The 11702-nt window shown below is 36.7% G+C and overlaps 1 non-coding gene across 1 annotated transcript; it reads right to left on the reverse strand.

Moving 5' to 3' along the window:
* Window positions 1-269: 269 nt before the first annotated feature.
* On the reverse strand, window positions 270-2014 carry LOC105436745. Its single transcript, XR_004063524.1, has 3 exons — window positions 1803-2014; window positions 872-1027; window positions 270-399 (listed from the first exon to the last, which is right to left on the reverse strand). It is a non-coding gene; the product is annotated as an uncharacterized LOC105436745 (transcript).
* Between the last annotated feature and the right edge of the window lie 9688 nt (window positions 2015-11702).

Here is an 11702-nt window from a genome sequence, read left to right on the forward strand (position 1 = left end):
AATGAATAATAATAAAGAAAAATCTTCACAAAATCAAAAGGTGATACGTATAACTACGCAAGTATCACCTAATGAAGACAAATATTGACGAAATCTGTAGTTGATACGTATAACTACGTACGTATCACCTAATGATAACCGTAGCACTATGCCTCTATTATTGGTGAAAAAAGGCCCAGAGTAATTGTCGCAGGAGAAATTGAATATGGAGCAAATCATGTTGAAGTATCACTTGTTTTAAAACTGACCTGTGAAAGGGCTAGCTTCACCGTAGATCTCCATACGAAGACTGACATGGCCGAACCAGCTGACAGGCATCAAGCGGACATAGCGGCAAATTTGGGGTACAGGCAGAGTGTTGGTCACGATGGTGTTGCGGTCAACATTACCGGTGAAGACCTTCAATGAAAAAGGAAAATCAATCCACTTTTGAATTAATTATGACTCAAATGATTCTGCGGTCAATTGCAATCGAACTAAAAGAGAATCGAATTGACAAGCATGCTGAATAATACATATTTTTGCATGTCCAGTGCCTGTCCATTCGTTTCTATTTGAAGTTTTATTCTGATGACACCAATTTCTAGTTTTCGAGACCTAGTAATAATATTTTTTGCTTGAAGTGCATTACTTGCTCTGACAATCCTACCTAATAGTTTTTCCCTCTTATACTTTGTGTAAGCAGAGTAGTATATACTACACCTTAAATGTATATGTGTTCCTGAGGTAGCGATGGCCTTTTTCCTTGAAAAAAAGTATCGTAATAAAAAATATTTTAATTGTTATCAAAAAGATACTAAATGCCTTCAAATTCCTACAAGAATAGAGTCAATGTAATATAAAAAAATGAATAATCAGAGAACAAACTTACCTCGTCATATGCAGGGTTTGTAGAGATGTCCTGCACGGTGTGAAAGGTCGTGAAATCAGTACTACAAGAAAGTTTGTAACTTGTTACCCACTGGTTGTAATCTTGTCGCCCTTGAGTCGCAACTGAAGTGATACTGTAACGGTTCAAAAGATCCACCTTGTAGAAAGAAAAGAATCGGAGGAAGCTTTCTTGATGTTCATCCTCCTAATCATCTATTTTTTCTATCTCCATGACAAAACTTTGAACCAATGAGCATGTTCCAAAATGTGTCAAATCTATACGATTTAAATACAAATACTAAGAACGGTTCCTTTCTTTGCACCTATCAATGACATTACCTTGCTTTAATGCAGCTCTGCCCCTCCAAGGGCAATATCTAAATTAGAAGTTCTCCACATTGATGCTTTAATTGTCGATCTCATTTCTGAGTAATATCGAACAATTAGATTAATGCCCTTGACTTGGATGTGCATAATTATGTAACTATGGCAATCTTATAGTACCTTTACGTACAGAGTGGAGAGAAAATCTACGAACCCATATGTCACCTCAAAAAGTGGCTAATATTAACGATTTTAACAATGTAAGTGAATAGTGCCATAAAAATGACTGGTGACTCTTTCATTGTTGATTTGGTGTCAGCGGTAGAATATGAACCCATATGCCATATAACTGACTGGTTACTCTTTGGTTACTGACATGGTGGTAGCGGTGGAATATGAATTCATGCCATGCATATAAATGACGGGTGACTCTTAATACAGACTTTGTGGCAGTATGGATACAAATCAAACTGTTGCCTAAAATTTGACTGTTGACCCTTTTATTACTGATACGGTGGCAGCAGTGGGATATGAACCCATGCTATAGAAATAAGGGGTTGCCTAAATTTGTCGTGTCCGAATTGTCATTAAAAAAAATATTTTCTTACCTGGATCCACTGGTTGGCATCGTTTACTCGTGAAGACCAGGCTCCGTACAGGTTCCCGACTTTGACCACGTTAAGACGACCTCTGTTTGCAAGATGTGAATCACTAAACTCACTGGAAGCTGTCAGACTTGAATCTGGGATGAAATAACTCTCAAGTCCCAGAGGGCCAGGTCCATTCAAGATGGCTGTAAGTTAATGCGTGACAATGTATAGCAAAATGTAGGAAGTGGTGGTCAAATAGGCAAATAGGATCGAATGCTCCTATCAGATGGACATACAATAGACATTACGCGCGTGTGCGCGTTTTTTTTTGCGAAATGCTTTAAATGGCCTGAAACGTATGCAAAATGAATTTGAGAGGATTTGGAGCATTTTTATTTTTTGCGCGCTCGCGGAAGTACGCATGCGCGCGCGTTTTTTGACCTGAAATTGACCGGACGGATATTGACCTTAATCATGATAAATATGAATAAGAAATGCCTTTCCGTTATGAAGATATGATCATGAGTTGAAAGTACAAAAAAAAAAAAAATGGCGCCTGGATGACGTCATGAAGACTTGATGACCTTGAAAATGTTCCTGTCACGTCTCATGACAATGACCTATGATTGTGCCAAAATTGAATCGAATTGACTAAACCGAACTTGAGTTATCCTAGGCACAAAAAAGTGTAGGAAATAAATAAAAATAAAGAATAAACTAGAAATTTAATTCGTCATGGGGACGAATTAGGTGGTCTGTTTTCAATTTTATGATCATTGAAAAGTCAAAAAAGAAAAAAAATGAAAAAAAAAATTGTTGGAGACTCCCGGACTCGAACCAGGGATCTCAAGGTCCGAAGTCAAGTGCGTTACCGATATACCAAAACATTTCCCATAGCGATTACACGTAAACGGAAAATGAAATTCTCAAATCCTACTTTGCAAGTGGAATATGAGCATGATCCCGGCATCTGATCGAAAAATGATGGGCACACTTGCGATAGCTTATTGTCTCAGCTACAACATACTCAAAGCTCAGCGTAAACAAAGATAAAACGACGGAGATATTGCTCGCCAAAGACGAGAATGTAGAATCCAGTTTTGAGAAAAAGTCATGTCCCATAGAGAATACACGCAAAATGTGAAAAATTGACATGCCTCCTTTAATCGCAAAAATACGCCATGATACCTTTGTCAAAATGAAAAATTGTTGGCACCGCATTTGTAGATAATATTCTCAGGTAGAACATATCAAAATTTGGAAGTAAATCGATCAACATTTACAGAGATACAATCAATTTTCCAAAACTATGATGACGTCATAATATGCAAATTGAAATTTTGAGTTCGGAGGCAATTATGATGACGTCATGAGTTAATTGAGGGTCAAATGAGACATGAAATCATATCTCCGATTCATACTCTATCAAAATATGAATAAAAACTTGGGGTCACCTTGCATTCTAAAGCGCTACAATGGATTTTGTATAGGCATGTTTTTGCCCATGTATGCTATGTATTACAAGAGCTCGTACGCACGGTAATTATCTTAAACGGACGCTCATTCCGTTATTAATGGGCAGAAAAAGGTGAACAAGGTATCACAATGCTTGGAAAAATGTGCCAAATATGATGAGACAGAAAATTTGGCGATTCTATGTTGGAAAATGCCATTACGTGCGAAAACGCGCGCGCATGCGCGTGTGCGCGTTTTTTTTGCAAAATGCTTAAAATGGCCTGAAACGTATGCAAAATGAATTTGAGACGATTTTGAGCATTTTTATTTTTGCGCGCGCGCTGACGCGCGGACGTATGCATGCGCGCGCGTTTTTTGACCTGAAATTGACCGGACGAATATTGACCTTAATCATGATAAATATGAATGAGAAATGCCTATCCGTTATGAAGATATGATCATGAATAAAAAGTACCCCAAAAAACACAAAATGGCGCCTGGATGACGTCATGAAGATTTGATGACCTTGAAAATGTTACTGTCACGTCTCATGACAATGACCTATAACTGTGTCAAAATTGAACGAAATTGATTTAACCGATCTTGAGTTATCCTCTACACAAAAAAGTGCGGAAAATAAAAATAAATAATAACTAGAAATTTAATTCGTCATGGGGACGAATTAGGTGGTCTGTTTTCAATTTTATGATCATTGAAAAGTCAAAAAAGTGAAGAAAAAAAATTGTTGGAGACTCCCGGACTCGAACCAGGGATCTCGAGGTCCGAAGTCAAGTGCGTTACCGATATACCAAAACATTTCCCATAGCGATTACACGTAAACGGAAAATGAAATTCTCAAATCCTACTTTGCAAGTGGAATATGAGCATGATCCCGGCATCTGATCGAAAAATAAAGGGAACACTCGTGATAGCTTATTGTCTCAGCTACAACATACTCAAAGCTCAGCGTAAACAAAGATAAAACGACGGAGATATTGCTCGCCAAAGACGAGAATGTAGAATCCAGTTTTGAGAAAAAGTCATGTCCCCTAGAGAATACACGCAAAATGTGAAAAATTGACATGCCTCCTTTAATCGCAAAAATACGCCAAGATACCTTTGTCAAAATGAAATATTGTTGTGACCGCATTTGTAGATAATATTCTCAGGTAGAACATATCAAAATTTGGAAGTAAATCGATCAACATTTACAGAGATACAATCAATTTTCCAAAACTATGATGACGTCATAATATGCAAATTGAAATTTTGAGTTCGGAGGCAATTATGATGACGTCATGAGTTAATTGAGGGTCAAATGAGACATGAAATCATATCTCCGATTCATACTCTATCAAAATATGAATAAAAACTTGGGGTCACCTTGCATTCTAAAGCGCTACAATGGATTTTGTATAGGCATGTTTTTGCCCATGTATGCTATGTATTACAAGAGCTCGTACGCACGGTAATTATCTTAAACGGACGCTCATTCCGTTATTAATGGGCAGAAAAAGGTGAACAAGGTATCACAATGCTTGGAAAAATGTGCCAAATATGATGAGACAGAAAATTTGGCGATTCTATGTTGGAAAATGCCATTACGTGCGAAAACGCGCGCGCATGCGCGTGTGCGCGTTTTTTTTTGCAAAATGCTTAAAATGGCCTGAAACGTATGCAAAATGAATTTGAGACGATTTTGAGCATTTTTATTTTTGCGCGCGCGCTGACGCGCGGACGTATGCATGCGCGCGCGTTTTTTGACCTGAAATTGACCGGACGAATATTGACCTTAATCATGATAAATATGAATGAGAAATGCCTATCCGTTATGAAGATATGATCATGAATAAAAAGTACCCCAAAAAACACAAAATGGCGCCTGGATGACGTCATGAAGATTTGATGACCTTGAAAATGTTACTGTCACGTCTCATGACAATGACCTATAACTGTGTCAAAATTGAACGAAATTGATTTAACCGATCTTGAGTTATCCTCTACACAAAAAAGTGCGGAAAATAAAAATAAATAATAACTAGACATATAATACTTGTTTGGAACAAGTATAGGTGGGCTGGTCAAACTGAACTTTGAGACAAAATAGAGCAAAAATAAGCGAGATACTGCTAAAAAAACAATGTCATGTAGATTAAAGATGTACGAAATTCACCTTCAATAGGCATAACACGCTACTTAAGACATTTCTGATATGTGCCCTTTAATCGTAATTTTCACTATGATGACGTCATCAAAATGAAAAATGGTGATGACTGAGCTTGTAGAAAATTGTCTAAGCTACATCATATCGAAATTTGGAAGAAAATCGATAAATATTTACAGAGATACAATCAATTTTACATAAATATGCTGACTTCATAATATGCAAATTCGTATTTTGAGATCCAAGGCCATTATGATGATGTCACGATACACTTAATGGCCAAATGAGACATGGAATCATATCTTCGACTCATACTCTATCTAAATATGAAAAAAATTGAAGGTCACGGTTCATTCCAAAGAGCTATAATGGATTTTGTATAGGCATGTTTTTGCCCATATATGCTATGTATTAAAAGAGCTCGCGCGCACGGGCATTTTTCTTGAATTGACGCTCATCTTGTTGTTTATGGACATAAAGAGATAAACATGGTATCAAATTCCTCGAAAAAATATGAGAAATATCATGAAAGAAAAAAAAATGGCGATTCTATGTTGTGTAATGGTGTAACGCGCGAAAACGCGCGCGCATGCTCGTGCGCGCGATTTTTTATAAAATGCTTAAAATGACCTGAAACGTATGCAAAAAAAATTTAAGACGATTTCGAGCATTTAAAATTTTTGCGCGCGTAATGACGCGCGGACGTACGCGCACGCGCGCGTTTTTTGACCTGAATTTGACCGGACTGATATTGACCTTGATCATGATAAATATGAATGAGATATTACTTTTGGTTATGAAGATATGATCATAAGTTGATTTTCAAAATTGTTCACAAAATGGCGCCTAGATGACGTCATCAGTCAAGGTCAAGTTCGAAAAATTTGCTGTGTTTTGTGAATATGCCTATACATATGTGTCTTAAATTTTAAGATATTTGATTGAGCCATTTTCAAATTATCTTGAACACAAAAAAGTGGGTCGAAATAAGAAAAATAAATAATAAATAATAATAATAATAATAAAGGCAATTTTAACAAAATTATAAGGTGGTCTGTATTAGATACAGCCCACCTAACTAGAATTTAAATCGTCACGAGGACGATTAAGGTGGTCTGTCTTCAAGTCTTATGATAGATTATAATACTTACTATATTGAGAAAGGGAGAAGTTATATAGACATGTAAACAATGATGATCATCATGATGATCATGATGATGATGATCTTGATAGTAATGGTGATGACGATGTTGATGATGATGATGATGATCATGATGATGTTGATGATGATCATCAACAGACCATGATGACATCTGATTGAAAAAAAATGAGGGAACATTTAGATAGCATATAGTCTCAGCTACAACATACTCCAAAATCAACAAAAACCAAACGGAAATAACGGCGATATTGCTCGCAAAAGACAGGAATGTAGAATCCAGATTTGAGAAAAAGTCATCTCCCATAGGGACTACACTCAAAAAGTAATGGATCAAGTGATAATAGGGGAATAATAAAGTAAACATGGTTGTTTATAACATTATTTGTGATTCTACGTGTTTTAATAAGCAAAGGAAAAGGTACAGTGAAAGGTCAAAAAGAAAAAAAAAGTGTAGAAAAAAATTGTTGGAGACGCCCGGACTCGAACCAGGGACTTCGAGGTCGGAAGTCAAGTGCGTTACCGATGTACCAAAATATTTCCCATAGAGATTACACGTAAACGGAAAATGGAATTATCAAATCCCACTTTGTAAGTGAAATATGAGCATGATCCCGGCATCTGATCGAAAATTAAAGGGCACACTAACGATAGCATATTGACTCAGCTACAACATACTCAAAGCTCAGCGTAAACGAAGATAAAACGACGGAGATATTGCTCGCGAAAGACAAGAATGTAGAAACCAGTTTTGAGAAAAAGTCATGTCCCATAGAGAATACACGCAAAATGTGAAAAATTGACATGCCTCCTTTAATCGCAAAAATACGCCATGATGCCATTGTTCAAATGAAATATCGTGGCAAATACATTCGTAGAGAATATTCTCAGCTAAAACATATCAAAATTTGAAAGAAAATTGATCAATATTTACAGAGATACAATCAATTTTCCAAAAATCTGCTAACGTCATAATATGCAAATTGAAATTTTAAGTTCGGAGGCCATTATGATGACGTCATGAGTTAATTGAAGGTCAAATGAGACATGAAATCATATCTCCGACTCATGATCTATCTAAATATGAAAAAAATTGGGGGTATCTATCCATTCTGAAGAGTTAAAATGAATTTTGTATAGGCTTGTTTTTGCACATGTAATGTGGATAGGGATAATGCAGATCCGCGTGTGCTGTAAACTTTGACGGACGCTCATTGCGTTATCACTGGTCAGAAAAAGGTGAACAAGGTATCAAAATGCTTGGAAAAATGTGGTTGATATGATAGAGAAAATTTGGCGTTTCCATGTTGTAAAATGTCAGTACGCGCACTTACGCGCGGAAACGCGCGCAAAAAAGTGCTCTCGCGCAAAATCTTGAAAATGCTTACAATGGCCTGAAACGTGTGCAAAAAAAATTTGGAACGAATTTGAGCATTTTAAAATTTTAATGCGCGCGTACGTGCGCGTCGAGGTGCGCGCGCAAATTTTGTTGACATTTTTAGTTGAACTTTGACCTGAAGTTGATGTATACCAAATATGGTTTATTTTTGAAGACTCGTTATCGAGATATGATAATGACTTGATTTTTACAAAATGGCGCCTGGATGACGTCACGATGACCCCATGAACTTGAAAAAGGTTTCGGGAACTTGATATTATAGGGCCTAATGACTATCAGAAATTTGAAGGAAATTGACCAAGTCGATTTCGAGTAAACGTATACACAAAAAAAGTGTACGGAAGAAATAAAAATAAACTAGAATTTAAATCGTCACGAGGACGATTAAGGTGGTCTGAAATATGAGCATGATCCCGGCATCTGATCGAGAAATAAATGTCACATTTGTGATAGCTTATTGTCTCAGCTACAACATACTCGATGCTCAGCGAAAACTAAGCTGAGACGACGGAGATATTGCTCGTGAAAGACGGAAATGTAGAATCCAGTTTTCAGAAAAAGTCATGTCCCATAGAGAATACACGCAAAATGTAAAAAATTGACATGCCTCCTTTAATCGCAAAAAAAAGCCATGATGTTTTCATCAAAATGAAAATTTGTGGATACTGCATCTGTAGAGAATTGTCTCAGCTAAAACGTATCAAAATTTGGATGAAAATCGATCAATACTTACAGAGATACAATCAATTTTCCCAAAATATGATGACGTCATAATATGCAAATTGAAATGTTGAATTCGGAGGCCATTATGATGACGTCATGAGTTAATTGAGGGTCAAATGAGACATGAAATCATATTTCCGACTCATACTTTATCAAGATATGAAGAAAAAAAAATGGGCTCATCTTGCATCCTAAAGAGCTACAATGGATTTTGTATAGGCATGTTTTTGCCCATATATGCTATGTATTACAAGAGCTCGCACGCACGGACATTTACCTTGAACGGAGGCCATCATAAATACGTCATGAGTTAATTGAATGTTCGAACGGAATTTACCTTGAACGGACGCTCATTTCGTTATTAATGGTCATAAAGAGATAAACATGGTATCAAATTGTTCGGAATAAAATGGGCAATACTATGATAGACAAAAAAAAGGAGATTCTAGGTTGCGTACGACCATTACGAACACAAACGTGCGCATAAACGGAAAATGGAATTCTGAAATCCCACTTTGTAAGTGAAATATGAGCATGATCCCGGCATCTGATCGAAAAATAAAGGGCACACTTGTGATAGCTTATTGTCTCAGTTACAACATACTCAAAGCTCAGCGTAAACAAAGATAAAACGACGGAGATATTGCTCGCGAAAGACGAGAATGTAGAATCCAGTTTTGAGAAAAAGTCACGTCCCATAGAGAATACACGCAAAATGTGAAAAATTGACATGCCTCCTTTAATCGCAAAAAAAGCCATGATGCCATTGTCAAAATGAAATATTGTGTAGACTGCATTTGTAGAAAATATCCTCAGGTAAAACATATCAAAATTTGAAAGAAATTTGATCAATATTTACAGACATACAATCAATTTTCCAAAAATCTGCTGACGTCATAATATGCAAATTAAAATTTTGTGTTCGGAGGCCATTATGATGACGTCATGAGTTAATTGAGGGTCAAATGAGACATGAAATCATATCTCCAATTCATACTCTATCAAAATATGAAAAAAAAATTGGGGTCACCTTGCATCCTAAAGCGCTACAATGGATTTTGTATAGGCATGTTTTTGCCCACGTAGTTTATGTATTACAAGAGCTCGCACGCACGGACATTATCTTAAACGGACGCTCATTCCGTTATTAATGGGCAGAAAAAGGTGAACAAGGTATCGAAATGCTTGAGAAAATGTGTTAAATATGATGACAGAAAAAAATTTGCGATTCTTTGTTGCCAAATGCCATTACGCGCGGAAACGCGCGCGCACGTGTGTGCGCGCGTTTTTTTGCAAAATGCTTAAAATGGCCTGAAACGTATGCAAAATTAATTTGGAACGAATTTGAGCATTTTAAAATTTTAATGCGCGCGTACGTGCGCGTCGAGGTGTGCGCGCGGAATTTGTTGACATTTTTAGTTGACCTTTGACCTGAAATTGATGTATACCAAATATGGTTTATTTTTTATTACTCGTTATCGAGATATGATAATGACCTAATTTTTACAAAATGGCGCCTGGATGACGTCACGATGACCCCATGAACTTGAAAAAGGTTTCGGGAACTTCATATCATAGGGCCTGATGACTAGCAGAAATTTGAAGGAAATTGACCAGGTCGAGTTCGAGTAAACGTATACACAAAAAAAGTGTACGGAATAAATAAAAATAAATAAAGAAAGAATAAAGAATAAAGAATAAAGAAAGAAAATTCTAACGAAATCAATAGGTGATCTGTCATCGACAGACCACCTAATAACAGCGATATTGCTCGCAAAAGACAAGAATGTAGAATCCAGATTTGAGAAAAAGTCATCTCCCATAAGGATTACACGCCAAAAGTAATGGATCTAGTGATAATAGGGTAATAATAAAGTAAATATGGTTGTTTATTACATTATTTGCAATTGTACGTGTTTTAATATTCAAAGGAGATGGTAGAGTGAAAGGTCAAAAAGAAAAAAAAGTGAAGAAAAAAAATTGTTGGAGACGCCCGGACTCGAACCAGGGACCTCGAGGTCGGAAGTCAAGTGCGTTACCGATATACCAAAACATTTCCCATAGAGATTACACGTAAACGGAAAATGGAATTATCAAATCCCACTTTGTATGTGAGATATGAGCATGATCCCGGCATCTGATCGAGAAATAAAGGGCACACTTGTGATAGCTTATTGTCTCAGCTACAACACACTCAAAGCTCAGCGTAAACAAAGATAAAACGACGGAGATATGGCTCGCGAAAGACGAGAATGTAGAATCCAGTTTTGAGAAAAAGTCATGTCCCATAGAGAATACACGCAAAATGTGAAAAATTGACATGCCTCCTTTAATCGCAAAAATACGCCATGATACCATTGTCAAAATGAAATATTGTGTCAACTGCCTTTGTAGAGAATATTCTCAGGTAGAACATATCAAAATTTGAAAGAAAATTGATCAATATTTACAGAGATACAATCAATTTTTCAAAAATCTGCTGACGTCATAATATGCAAATTGAAATTTTGAGTTCGGAGGCCATTATGATGACGTCATGAGTTAATTGAGGATCAAATGAGACATGAATTCATATCTCCAACTCATGCTTTTTCCAACCATGATATAAAAATTGGGGGTCAATGGACTATCTGAAGAGCTATTTTGATTTTTAAAATGGCATGTTTTTGATCAAATTTGCATTATATTGCCCATAGCAGCACGCGCGGATTTTGAACTTTGACGCGCGCTCACGGCCTTATGAAAGGTCAAGAGTGACTGAAATTAATGTAAATTGTCATTTACGGTAAGAGGAATCTAAATCATGTAAAAAAAATTAAATTTGACTTTTTACGCGCGCTGTGAGCGCGCGCAACGCGCGCGGGGACACTTACGGACGGAAAATTTTGAAATGCTTAAAATGACCTGAAACGTGTGCAAACAAAATTTGGGACGAATTGGAGCATTTTAAAAATTTTAAGCGGGCGTACGTGCGCGTCGAGGTGCGCGCACGGATTTTGTTGACATTTTTAGTTGACC

The sequence above is a fragment of the Strongylocentrotus purpuratus genome, unplaced genomic scaffold, assembly GCF_000002235.5.
Source record: "Strongylocentrotus purpuratus isolate Spur 01 unplaced genomic scaffold, Spur_5.0 spur5_contig_25, whole genome shotgun sequence".
Lineage (NCBI taxonomy): Eukaryota > Metazoa > Echinodermata > Echinoidea > Camarodonta > Strongylocentrotidae > Strongylocentrotus > Strongylocentrotus purpuratus.